This window comes from Heterocephalus glaber, unplaced genomic scaffold (genome assembly GCF_053883595.1).
Source record: "Heterocephalus glaber isolate CG9 unplaced genomic scaffold, H.glaber_assembly_v1.0 deba00001451, whole genome shotgun sequence".
Taxonomy (NCBI): Eukaryota; Metazoa; Chordata; class Mammalia; order Rodentia; family Bathyergidae; genus Heterocephalus; species Heterocephalus glaber.
Window position 1 is genome coordinate 504598 of NW_028258301.1, and position 14009 is coordinate 518606.

The window sequence follows — 14009 nt, forward strand, 5'->3', positions numbered from 1 at the left end:
CTCAGACTGTAACTAGTCCATCGTACTTAAAGGAGCACAAGCATTTGGCCTCATATCGTTTCACTGACTCAAAGACATCTATCCAGCAATTCTCCTTCTCTCCTATACTGCTGTTTGTTTTTCTTTCTCCTTGTTAGAACAGTATGAACTTGTTTCTTCCATCTTAAAAAATACAAATAAATGCCATCTTGACTCTGCTTGTCACTCCAGCTACTGCCTGTTTTTTCTGCCCTGCTTTAGAGCAAATGCCTCAGAAAGGGGTCTATCCTGTCCTCCAGGCCTGGCCTTCCTCTTCCTCTGAGACCCAGTGAGACCCTTTCTAATTGAGGCTTCACCTCTGCTATTCCAGCAATGTCCTCCTGTCTGGGCTACCAGCAGTGTCCACTTGCGCACAGCAGTCGGTCCTCGATCCATGTAGTGTTTGACCTTCGGGAATATGTGCCCAAATTATACTTCCATTCTGGAGCTCTCTCCTGAATTTCAGACTTATACATCCTACTGGCAGCTAAGGATATCCCTTCATGTGTTTACTGGCCATGATTATTCCCAGTAGTCACCTGAAAGGCTTCGCTTCAAGCACTATTGGCTATGAATAAGGCAGTAAATAATACAGGAAGTAGAGCCCCAATATTAGCTTAGACCAATCGTGATTTGCTGTGTCTGATCTGGGAGTCACTTTGTCTAAGGATATGGTGGTAGTAGAGTAAAATCACTATTAAAAATCAGAGTCATTGGGCCGAGGATTTAACTCAGTGGTTCTGGTGCCTGCCTCTCAAATGCAAGGTCCCGAGTTTGATCCCTGGTACCAACCCCCCCCCCCCCCAAAATCAGGGTCATTTTAAACCAGGCATACAGGGCACATGCCTGTAATCCCAGCACTCGGGAGGCTGACGCAGGAGGATTGCCCCAACTTCGAGGCCACCCTGGCCTACATAGTGAGCTCAAGAATAGCCTGAACTACAGAGCAAGACCCTGTTTTCACCAAAAAAAAAAAAGAAAAGAAAAGAATCAGTTATTTTGGACTGGGGATTTTTTTTTTCTTAAATTCTTTTATTGGTACATTGTAGGTATACAACACATTTAAATTTCTCATTGGGAACTTGTACCTTTGCATGATGCATCTTGATTCTTATTTTATCCCCTTTCTTAGCCCTCCCTTCACCCCCTCCACCTTTCCCTATTTACAAAGACTTTATTTCCATTTTTTCCATTTCTCATCATTTTTCCTTTCCCTTCTTTCCTTTCCCCTGCCCCTCCCACTACCCCTACCCCTTTGGACCTTTTTTTCCTATTTTACATTATTGATTATTCCTTCTAATCATTGGTACATTTTAGGTATACAATATAATGACATTCATCATTGGAAATTTGCACCTTTACATAGTCTCTCTTGGATCTTGTTTTTCACCCTTGCCCAGCCCTCCCTTCAACCCCTCCATTCCTCCCTATTTATAAAGATTTTGTTCCTATTTTTCCATTTTCTCATATTAATCCCATTCCCTTCTATCCTTTCCCCTAGCCCTCCCACTTCCTTCCCCTTTGCCCCTTTTCTTCCTATTTCACATTACCTATTATATATTTAGTCCTTATTTACACTTTCAGTTTCTCACACCAGAGAAACTATTCAGTATTTATACATGTGTGTCCTATTTATTTCACTTAAGAGTATTGCCTCAATGTGCATCCACTTAGCTATAAATGCCTCTAATTTCTCATTTTTTATGGCTGAGTAGTACACCCTTTTATAAAAAAACCACATTTTCTTTATCCAGTCTCCAGTTGATGGGCATTTGGGCTGTTTCCAAGTTTTAGCTATTACAAACTGTGCTGCTATGAACATGGGCCCACATATATCACTGTGGTATGATTCTTTTAATTCTTTGGGGAAGATCCCCAGCCGTGGAATAGCGGGGTCAAATGGGACTTCCAGTCCTAGTTCTTTGAGGTATCTCCATACTGATTTCCACAGTGGTTGCACCAGTCTACACTCCCACCAGCAGTGCAGCAGTGTTCCTCTTTCCCCACAGCCCCGCCAGCATGTGTTATTGGTTGATTTCATGATAGCAGCCATTCTTTCTGGAGTGAAGTAGAATCTCAGCATTGTTTTCATTTGCATCTCTCGAATGAACAGTGACGTTGAACATTTTTTCATGTATTTATTTGCTATTTCTACTTCTTTGTGTGAGAAATGTCTGTTCATTTCAGATGCCCATTTTCAGACTGGGTCTTTAAATTTGGGAGGTCTGATCTTTTTAAGTTCTTTATAGATTCGAGATAGTAGACCTTTGTCTGAGGAAAAGCAGGTGACGATTTTTTCCCACATTGTGGGTTGGTTCTTCACACTGCTGGTGGTTTCTCTTGCTGTGCAGAAGCCTTTTAATAAGAAGAGATCCCACTTGTTGATTGTTTGTGCTAGTTCATGGGAAACTGAGGTTTTGTTCATAAAATCTTTTCCTACACCGATGTCTTCAAGGGTTCTACCTAACCTCTGTTCCAACTGGTTCAGAGTTTCTATTTTAATATTTAGATCTTTAATCCATTTTGATTTTAGTTTAGTCCATGGTGAGAGATATAAATCTAGTTTTAATCTTTGGCAAGCTGAAGCCCAATTTTTCCAGCACCATTTATTAAAGAGGCTATCTTTCCTCCAGTGAGGGTGTTTGGCTCCTTTATCGAAGATGAGATGGCTGAGTGTGTCTGGCGTTGTTTCTGCATCTTCTAATCTGTTCCACTGGTCCTCAAGCCTGTTTCTTTGCCAGTACCATGCTGTTTTTATCACAGTAGCTTTGTAGTAGAGTTGCAGGTTAGGGATTGTGATACCCCCTGCCATGTCTCTGTTACCTAGAATTGATTTTGCTATTCTGGGTCTCTTCTTGCTCCAAATGAATTTTTGGATTTTTTTCTCGAGGTCCATGAAGTATGCTGCTGGGATCTAAATTGGAATTGCATTAAATCTATATAGCAGTTTTGGAAGTATGGCCATTTTCACTATATTAATCCTTCCTACCCAGGAGCAGGGGATGTCTGTCCATTTTCTGATATCATCTTCAATCTGTCCTTTCAGAGTGCCATAGTTTTCAGAGAAGAGGTCTTTGATTTCTTTCGTTAGGATGATTCCTAGGTATTTCAGTTTTTTGGATGCTATTGTGAAAGGAATTATTTGCCCTATTTCTCTCTCAGTGAGTCTGTCATTTGTGTAGAGGAAAGCTATTGATTTTTGTGTTGACCTTGTAACCAGCTACTTGACTGAATTTGGTTATTAAGTCTAGAAGACTTTTGGTTGAGTTCTTGGGGTCTTCTATATAGAGTATCATGTCATCTGCAAATAATGACAATTTGATTTCTTCATTTCCTATCTTTATTCCTTTTATTTCTTTCTCTTGTCTAATTGCCATGGCTAATATTTCCAGAACTATATTGAACAAGAGAGGTGATAGTGGACATCCTTGTCTTGTTCCTGATTTGAGTGTGAAGGATTTCAGTTTTTGACCATTTAGTATGATATTGGCTTCAATATGCCAATTTTACCCTTAGAGGAGAAGATTTAAAAGGGATTAGGAGGGAAAAAATAGAGAAATAGAAAAAAAAGAAAAAAAGAAAAGAAGAGATTAGAAGCAAGGTTGGAGGACAAAGGTAGATCATGCAAACTTTGGGTAACTGGTGAAGAAGACAGGAGGGAAAGAGAGAAGGAAAAGATAAGAACAAGAACAGGTCAGAACAGAACAACAACAAAACCTAGAAACCATGTTCACACTCATAAAAACAAGAACAAGCAGTCAAGAAAAAACAAATGAAAACAAAAACCAGAAAGAGGAAAAAAACAAAAAAGAAGAAGAAAAGTGTCCAATTGAAGGCATGTCTCTGCTATCACTGGTAGACAACATGAGGAGACAGAGTCCAGATATGTCTTAGCAAGTCAGCTGGAGCTTTACGGCAGGGTAGTAGATAATATCAGCAAGCCTGAACCTTTAGTTTCACTGAAGTTCATACTGGTTTCTGTCTGTGAGGCTGGAACTGGATTTGTTGAGCCTGCAACAGTCCATGTGCCTCCTGCTGGCTTGAATTCAGCTCCCTGACAAGTTGAACTTGTTCTGTGTTCCAAGCTCAGTTAGCCCCTCTCCAAAATGGCTACCAGCCAACCATCCTCTTCCAGGGCATGTCTGAACCCAAATAACTCACCAGCCTCTGCAGTTCACTGTGTCCACTGCTCCTTTCCACTGGTGCATTTCACCATGGAGGCCTCTGGGATCACCAGAAATCACAGTGCATGTCTAAGGAGACCTGTCTGAAACTAAACAAATAAACAAAAAGGGCTGAGGATATAGCTCAGTGGTTGAATGCTCCTGGGTTTGTTCCCATCTTAGTTACTTTCTTATTGCTGAGACAAAATACCTGACACCCACAAGTTAAAGGAATAAAGGTTTATATTAGCTCACAGTTTGTGGAGGTTTCAATCCATAGTTGGCTGGCTCCAACACAGGGCACCATGGCAAAGGGCCACAGCAGAGGAGAAACACCTCATGCCACACATGGTAGGCAGAAAACAGCCTTCCTTCTTCTTTTCCTTTTTACTCCATCCTGGCTACAAGCCTGTTTGTTTGTGCCACCCACATCCAGGGTAGGTCTTCTCTCTTCAGTAAATCCATCATTCATACCCAGAACTATGCTAAACCAATCAGTAGACTAATCCAGTATCACACACCCAGGATAGAGGAGTCATCGATCCTCTACCTAGTCGCCTCCTGTATAAGCTTTGGGAGGACATTACATGTAACCTAGAACAAATCCCCAGTATCACATACACAAAAAAGTTTGCTGAATATAATCAACCTGTATTGGCAGAGTTTACACCTTATGTGAACAAATTTGCTTTCTACAATAAATATTCTAATAATTTGTTTTATTAATTCACACTCTCAAAAATACAAATTGAGTCCAGGCATGGTGGTGCATGCCTGTAATCCTAGCACTTGGAAGGCTGAGATAGGAGGATCCCCATGAGTTTGAAGCCAGCCTGGGCTACATAGCAAGTTCAAGGCCAGCCTGGACTACATAGCAAAACCCTGTCTCGAAAAAGAAAAATACAAATTAAGATTCCTCAGAACTATTAAAATGTTTGGGAAGATCTGCTCCTTTTGATAAACATACAAACACAACTTTATGAGGAAGGATTCAAAATAAGAATTAAAAAAAAAAAAAATTTTACAGGGCCGGGGATTTAGCTCAGTGGTTCCACCACCTGCCTTGCAAGTGCAAGGTCCAGAGTTTGATCCCTGGTACCAAAAACATTAATAATCAAAAAAAAATTTTTTTAACTTAAATTTAATGATAAATAATATGCAATTATGCAGCAATCTTTCCTCTTATCTATGTAAGCAGAGATTAATGGTTAATATAATGCTTTGCCCTTTTAAAAAACTTTGTGTCATTTCAAAATTACTGCTACTGAAGCTTGTGCCTATAAGAAACAGGTCTTTTCCATCAAAAATATAAACAAGAGGGCCAGGGATTTAGCTCAGTGGTTCCAGCGCCTGCCTCACAAGCGCAAGGTCCCGAGTTCAACCCTTCGGTACCAAAAAAAAGAAAAAAAAAAAAAAAATATATATATATATATATATAAATATAAATATAAACAAGAAAAAAATATATATAAACAAGAGAGTGTCTCCATCTTGGACTCTAGTGCACCCTAGGCGGCCCCTCCCAAATGCACTAAGTTACAAAAAATGCTCAGAACACAGCTACAAACCAAAGACAGCTTCTGGACAGCCAAGGACTCTCTGTTCCTCACGCTTTCTGCCCCTCAGCAACCCTTCAGATTCTCCTCCATTTCGCTGTTTAAACCAGCCAATCAGAATAGATGTGAATCTTCAACCCAGCCAATGTGGAAAAGGTCAGCTGGTTCTCCTGCATTAAGGATGAAAGGGCCAACCCTCCTTTGTCCTGCACACCTGCTACTTCATGCTGTGCCCTTCTGTGGTAGTAAAAGTTGCTTTGTCAAGACCTCTTGCCCTATGTGTGAGTGAGTTCTTTCTGGCACTGTCAATTTGAGTCTGGCGGCTTATTTCCAACATGCCTTCTAGTCTCAACCTAATAATAATCAAACCTAAATCTAAGACATTGGAGGCTTAGCCAGGCATGGTAGCACATGTCTGTAATCCTAGCACACATGGAGACGGAGGCAGAGGAATGCAAGTTTGAGGCCATGTTGGGCAATTTAGTGACTTAGCAAGACTCTGTATCAAAACAAAACAAAAAAAACAGTGAGTGGGGCGGGGGGGAAGGAATATAGTTCAATGAAAAGGCCCTGGGTTCAATTCTCAGTTAAAAAAAAAAAATCAGGGCTCATAGTTTATTTCTTCAAAATATCAATTGTTTTCAGAATTTTTTGAAGATGCTCTCTCTTGTTTTTTGTTTTCATGTTTTGTTTTGTTCTGTATTGTTTTATTTTGAGAGAAGTTCTTACTATGTTGTTCAAATTAGCCTTGAACTCACTATGTAGCCCAAGCCTGGCCTCAAACTCACAGTAAACCTCCTGCCTCAGCCTCCCAGGTGCTAGGATCACAAATGTGCAACACCATGCCCAGCTCAAGACTCATATTTTTAAATGACAGCTATTGTGCTTATGAAGAGAATATCAATTTGTGCTAGGAAGGAGAATCAGAAGCAAAGAGGGCATGGCAAGTTATTGGAAGGTAGACTTCAATTTAACAAAAGGAAGAATTATCCTCTAGGAGTGAGAATGATCCCATATGGAATGGGCTGCATATGAAGTATAAACTCCTGGTCACCAGAGACGTGTAGAAAAGGGGTTGATTGAGAACATGTTGGGGATATGATAAACAGGCTATCTATAATGAATCATTTTAAGACAATGGTTCCTGGGCTGGGGATTTAGCTCAGTGGTTTCGCCACCTGCTGCACAAGCACAAGGACCTGAGTTCGATCCCCGGTACCAAAAATAAAGACAACAGTTCCTAAAAAATGGCTCCTGAAAGTTGAGCAGAAAAAGGATTTCCTGTTATTTTTAATTTTCAGTATCCTGAAACTTGAAGAGAAGAGACCATTCTGAAGGTCTACTGTCTCTTGTGAACTCTGTTGGACAATGAAAAAAACTCCAAATTAAAAATAAACAAGCTCCTCCTTGACAATTTAATAAAAGGAACACAAACTTACAATGAAATTTCAGCTGCCACTCCCTGAGCTGCCTTCCAACCACACATTAGAACCCAGGACTCAGGGCAGAAGCTTCCAGCAAGCATCACCTACTAAAGAAACTCCCCCAGGCTTGCAGGCTGGCTGTCTCTATGTAGAGCCAGATAGCAGCACAGGGATTTTTCAGAGCTGAAAGTAGCCATCCAGATACTAACTCTCAATTCCTGTTAAGAGTCACAGCAGATGGCTTTTTAGAAATAGTTTTCAGGCAAGCTTCAAGACAATCCCCTGAGGCTGATAGAAAGTGTGATTACCCAGCATGATAAAGGGAAGAAGGGAATTTCTCAAGTCAGCAAGAGAAGAGAAAAGCTGACCTCAGAACTCCTCGCTTTCTCACAGCCTGCAGAGCACTGGAATTTCTCTATGGGATGGGAAGGATCAGAAGAACAGGGCGGGTCTTTCTAATGTGAAACTTTTCTACTGTGGTGTATCACAAATTCTAGTATCTATCATAATCTCCTGTGTGCTTTCTAGGTCCCTCTCCCAGGGTTTCTGATCCATTAGGTCTGGGTTGGGGTTTAAGAATATGTATTACTAGCATGATCCCAGGAGATTAGTGGTGCCCGATAGGAAGATCCTTGGAGAGCCACTCTCCTGTGTTTTTCCTTCTCAATTTCTTCTATTAGATGCCAGAAAGCAAGACAGAATGATTTGAATAGAAAAACAAAAGTCTTTTATCAAGACTGTTTCTGAGATTAAGTGTCCTATCTCATAATAAGACCAAGGAGCATTCTACAAGGACCCAAAAGGACTGAGTTGTAGTCCCTGGCTCTGACATTGGGGAAGTTGGAGTTGATGACCTTTCAGGCCAGTTGGAGCCCTGAGACTGAGGGCTTGGGCAAATCAGTTCTCTCTCTGGGGCTCAGTCGAATCATCTGCAGCTGAGGGGCTAAGTGGGTAGGAAAGGCGACCTCTGAACCCTCTACCAGTCTAACATTCAGGCTCTGTATTTACCTAGCCAGAGTATTGATTTCTCTAGGTACTACTCATGCCTCCAGGGAATAGTTAATATTTAACATGGGCTGTAAGACTTCTCAGAGATTTGAGTGTGCTTGGAAAGTCCTCTCTATATGATGATTCCAAATCCTCATGGGGGAGCTGGGAAAAACTCCTGACTATGGAATCTAAAATTATGGCTCCAAGGGGCTTGAAGGTATAGTTTAGTGGTACAGCATGGGTGTAGCATGCACAAGGCCCTGTGTTCATCCCTGACAACACACATACGCACACATGTGCAGAGCAAACACACAATGTCTCTGGGATGGCAGTACAGCTCAGCAGTAGAGTGCTTGGCTGGGATGTGTGAGTCCCTAGGTTCGATCCCCAGCACCAATAAGAAAAAAAATTGTCTCTAAAGAAGATAACTGTGATTTAAAAATCAATTAAGTGGGCCGGAGATTTAGCTCAGTGGTGCTGCCGCCTGCCCCCGCAAGCCCAAGGACCCAAGTTTGACCCCCGGTACCAAAAAAAAAAAATCAATTAAGTACCCACCCTGTCTTGATTAAAAAGGAACAATAGACAAAGAATCTTGTGCAGACAGAAGCAATTCCTTGGGCCTATGAGTACAGTGAGGTAAACCAAGCCTTCTTATGTGAATAATCAAACTGAAGCAAAGGTCACAAGTATGATTACATTTTACCATTCTCTGTCTTTTATAACAAGATACAATTTGCTTGGTTTTTTTTTAAATGTAAATAGAACAGTTAACTTCTTAAGCTTGTGAAGTACACTTTCAGAGAATTACGGAGGGTGCCTAGCATGTTTATTATGTAAAAGAACATTAGTTTGTGAAATATACCTGCTATTTTCTCTTAATCAATAAGTGACCTCTCTGGTCACCACTTTTCCTTTTCTTCTCTTCACTTCCTAGCACATAGATTTCTGGGGATAGAAAGCAGTTCACTTGGATTTTTCCCCCTGAAGTTGCTGCTTTGATAATAAAGGTGCCTCTTGCTATTTCTGATTCAAACACCAATGTGAATGTATTCTATGGCATGGATTCATGGTGAAGTGAATTCCATAGGAGTACATTCCTCATGAAACAAGGAGCCAAAGCACTAGGACAGAGTTTACAACTTTGAACCAAGGAGGGAAACTGAAGGCTGAGAAAACTTTGGTGTGGGATAAGGAAAAATGTGTGCCCAAGGTCAGATGACGCACACAAATATCAGGGTCATCTTGTAAACCAACGATTCAGACCTGTGTCACTTCCTCTTCATTGGTGTCATTAACTAAACATATTCACAGAAGACCTTGGCACCTGACCCACCCTTCACCCTATTGCAGTAATTACCATGGTATGGTCTCCATTCCACCAGAAACAGCATCACCTGGGGGGGGGGGGTGTTAAGAGATTCAAGTGGGCCTCGGGTCTTGGGTCACCAAGACCAACTGAATCAGACACCCTGGGTGTGGGACCCAGCAACCTGTATCACAACAAGCTTTCCATGTGATTGTGGTCAGCTCTGAAGTTTAAGAGCTGCAGGGCTATTACAGTCCTAAGACAACTTGGATGACTTCAACATTCACCTGAATGACCTATCCAGATCTTTGACCTCTCTACTCCTTGGCTTCCTCAATTCTGATAACTCTCCCTTCCATTCTAGCCACCCATTCCCACAGCTGCACCTAGGACCTTGTCAAATAAAACTTATTTCCTGTCTGAAGTTTGAAATAGCTTAATTATGTTGTGCCCAGATCGCGAAGTCCCCAAAGACCACCAAGGAGCCGATTCCGATGCAAACGCACGAGGGTCGTTTATTCAAGCTCGAGCGGGACTCTCAATTGTCACCGACGCAGCGGATCAATATCGAGAGCCCCGAATTTTAAATTAGCGGGGTTTTTTATAGAGGTTACAGCAAGGTTTGGAGATTTTCCATTTAGCAGTTACGTGATTGGTTGACAATTAGCAAGCACGAAGTGTACATTTTTGATTGGCCAGGTGCATCGGGGGGGTTGAGGGGCGGTTACATGTAGGTTTTACGAGGGAAATGAGGGGCAAAGGTTGGTGGTCAACTGTCACGTACTGATGGTCAGCAGACACACTGACTATTAGTCACGACCATTACGTACTGACAGTCAGCACATCTACAGATTGTTCTATGGATAGGGGGCCCGGAACGTTCATTTCCTGGGCAAACAGACGGCTGAGTAATTAACTTAGGAACTTTGGTTTGTCACAGATTGTATCTTCTGTTCCAGAGCAAACACATTTTAACCATTAATTTGAGAGGCTAGGGGAATGGTGGATTTTAGCAAAATGGAGTCGCTTTGGTCTCAATTACTCACCACCATCTCCTGATTTATGTACTCTCTGTACTTCTCTTACTGGATGACAAACTCTCCTACGGCTGTAGTGGAGGTCGAGGTGGGGGAACCCTGTATCTTGAGTCCAAAATTTTATGGTAGCCCACATTTTCTAAGCTTAACCTCTTCACTAGTCTCAAATGCAAGTTCCACCTGGCAGGCTGTTCCACTGTTATGTCACGGCAGCACATGCACCAATCAACTCCCTGTCTTCCCTTTCTTGTACTTTCTCAGCAGCAGAGACCATAGATGTCACCTGGGAGTCATCCTCTGCACCTTCCTCTCCTTCATCCCTTTCAACCAAGCAACCATCCAAATCACAATAACTGTACCTCTCATTGGGCCATAAGTAAGTTACTAATTTAATCTTCAGCAGATATTAAAGTTTTGCAAAGTTCTTTCAAACTAGGAATTCTGTGGGTGATTTCTCAAATCACTTCCCTCCTTTTCTAAATTCCTGTTACCAGTGCCTGGGATTAAGCTGGCATCACTCCCTCTCCCTTGGTGTCATTAACTAAACACATTCACGGAAGGCCAATCATTCTCAACACTGACTTCATTTTAGAATCACCTAGGAGCTGCCCAAACTATAAGACCTTGACCCACCACCCAAGTAACTGGATAATGATTTAATTTTAAGAACCCAAGGTTTTAAATCTAGACTTTGAGGTAAATCTAATTCTAGAGTTTATCATCTAGAAGCCTCCTTTTTTTTTTTTTGCTGGACTGGGGATGGAACTCAGGACTGTGTGCTTGCCAGGCAAGCACGGCATCACTGAGCTACGTCCTCAGCTTGAAGCCTCTAAAAGAATTTTGAAAAAGTATAATCCTCCTCATAAATTTTAATTTGACACCTACGTTTTTGCCAGTAGATAAAAATAGCAGGTTGGAATTACATCTTCATTTCATCTACATTAAATTATCAGTTTAATAATTGCTTACTGAAACACTTTTGCTTTACTGTCTTGGGACGCTCCCTCAGGAGCCTTGCATGCTCTACACATCCTTCTCAATGGTGCTTGAGACTTATTTTTTGGTACTGGGGATCGGACTTGGGTTCTTGCACTTTCAAGGCAGGCAGCGTAACCACTGAGCTAAATCCCCAGCCCTACTTGAGCCATTTTTACCCCCATGGAAGACCCTTATAGTAATAGGATAAATGAAAGGCTTAGCTTTTTTTTTTCAAAGTGAGAGAAGGCTATGGTGAAGGAGAAGTCACAGATACATTCTTGAGAAAATTAATTTTAGGGAAAAGTATTTACATAAATGGGAGAAATGGTTTTCTTAAAATTACTCATGCTTGTGTATACCTGGAAAGCCTTAAAGATCCTGCAGAGATATGGGTTCCCTTGCTTGAAGCCTACAGTTTAAAGCATTGTTGTAGTCTTCTCATTGATCTCTCTGCTTCAAGTATACATACATATATAATATATCAAAAAGTATATAATATAGATGATAATAATATAGATGTATATATACATATCTATTTTCAACATCCCATAAAACTCATCCCTGTGAAGTGTACAATTCAGTGTTTTTTAATATACTCACAAAATTGTGCAACCAGTGAGGTAAGACAAAAGAAATAAAAACTAAATAAAAAGAAGACAAGCCAGGCATGGCAGTGCACTCCTGTAATCCCAGCACTTGGGAGGCTGAGGCAGGAGAATTGCTGTGAGTTCGAGGTTAGCATGGTTTCCATAGTGAGTTCAAGGCCAGCCTGCACTACATGGTGAGATCCTGTCTCAAAAAACCAAAAAACCAAAACCAAAACAAACCTACTTAACCTATTTTTAAAGAGTGGGATAGGTTCCTTACTCAACCTCGGGGGCCTCTCAGACCCAGCTCAGTGACATTTACCTTGGTGACCATAAAAGCACATAAAAAGAGGGGTGGAGACTGGAGACCTCTACTCTGGTACACTTAGCCAAGAGGCTTTTCATTTTTTCCTTTCTTCTCTCTTCCTGTTTCAAATCCTTTAACTTTTTCCTCACTATTACTGTCAGAGACAGGCAGGAAACCGGAGAGTACAGGAGCCTGGCATGTTCCACCCTGGGGTAGGTGGAAGGAGAAGCTCATGTCCTGTTTTCCTGATCTGTGCTACAGACTTTGCAAAGCCTGTGAGTTCCTTGTGTGTGTTATAGGTCCCTGGGTAAAAAGATCTTTGCAGTCAATTTTTGAGTAAAATCCAGTTCTTGCATACAACTCCTTAGTTACACTAACTCCTTGGTTACAGATAATTTGTTAATTGTTGCGATCTACTTTTTACAGGTTAAAAAAAGGCAGTTATTTCTGGTCTTTGTTCACTAATAAAAACCCCAATAATCTTCATAGCCTTATGAAAAGATATACTCCCAATAAACATTGCTTAAATGTTATTATAAAATGCTTATATTGTTTATCATCAAAAGGTTAAGTTCTAAATATGTTATTGTGATTTTTTTTTTTTTTTGTACCAGGGATCAAACTTGGGTCCTTGTGCTTGCAGGGCAGGCAGTGGAACCACTGAGCTAAATCCCTGGCCCTGTGATATGTTTATATTGGTCATCTTCTAAAACAAAATTTTCAGTGGAAAAAAAACAAGGTGTTTTTATTTTGTTTGTTTGGTTTTTTTGTTACCAAGGATCGAACTCAGGACCTTTTTCTTGCAAGGCAGGCGTGGTTCCACTGAGCTAAAGCCCCAGCCCAACAAGGTGCCAAAAAAAAAAAGATACTTTTGGTACCAAGCTACATTCTAGGACATAAGGTTTCATATAATTGTAATAATTATTATTGCTACTTCTCTGGTGTACAAAATGTATTCATGTCTTCTGACTATACAGGTCTTCTAACATTTTGTTCATTGTAATAACCTCCTTACGATCCAGGTATTCAACTTTCTCTTGTGTTCCAGCTACTTATGGTAAGCCAATATGAGATAATCAATCAAATAATAGTATTTCTTAAAACTTATATAACGGATATGTTATGTGTCACCATACTTGGGATGCTCAGGTGCTGAGCAGTCCAAATGATATAACATCCTAAAATTAAGGGCTAAATGTTATAAACTTCTAAGGTACATTTATAGGCTATGTCCCCTTTAGATGACATACTATTAAAGCATGACAAATAAGGGGTTTTCTATGTGACATTTAATGTCTTATGATCAAATAGAGGTGTTTGACTAAAAGCTACTACATGCTAAGATGGACATTAAATATGTTTCAAAGATAATGTCATCATAATTGTCATACTAAAATACTATGTGTGGCTCTTGATCTTAAGCTTTTCTATATAATCTATAACTGTTGTCTGCTAACATTCTACAGAGATTCAACTACTAAGACAACCATGGTTGATAAAAATAACAATCCTCTAACTATACCTTATATTTCAAAAAGTCTTTAATGTCTAACAAAATTGTATAGTGATCTTCTCTTCTGGGTGTTCAATAACTAAAGTTTAGAGATCAAAACTCAAAGATAACTGGGCTAAAAGACAACCTA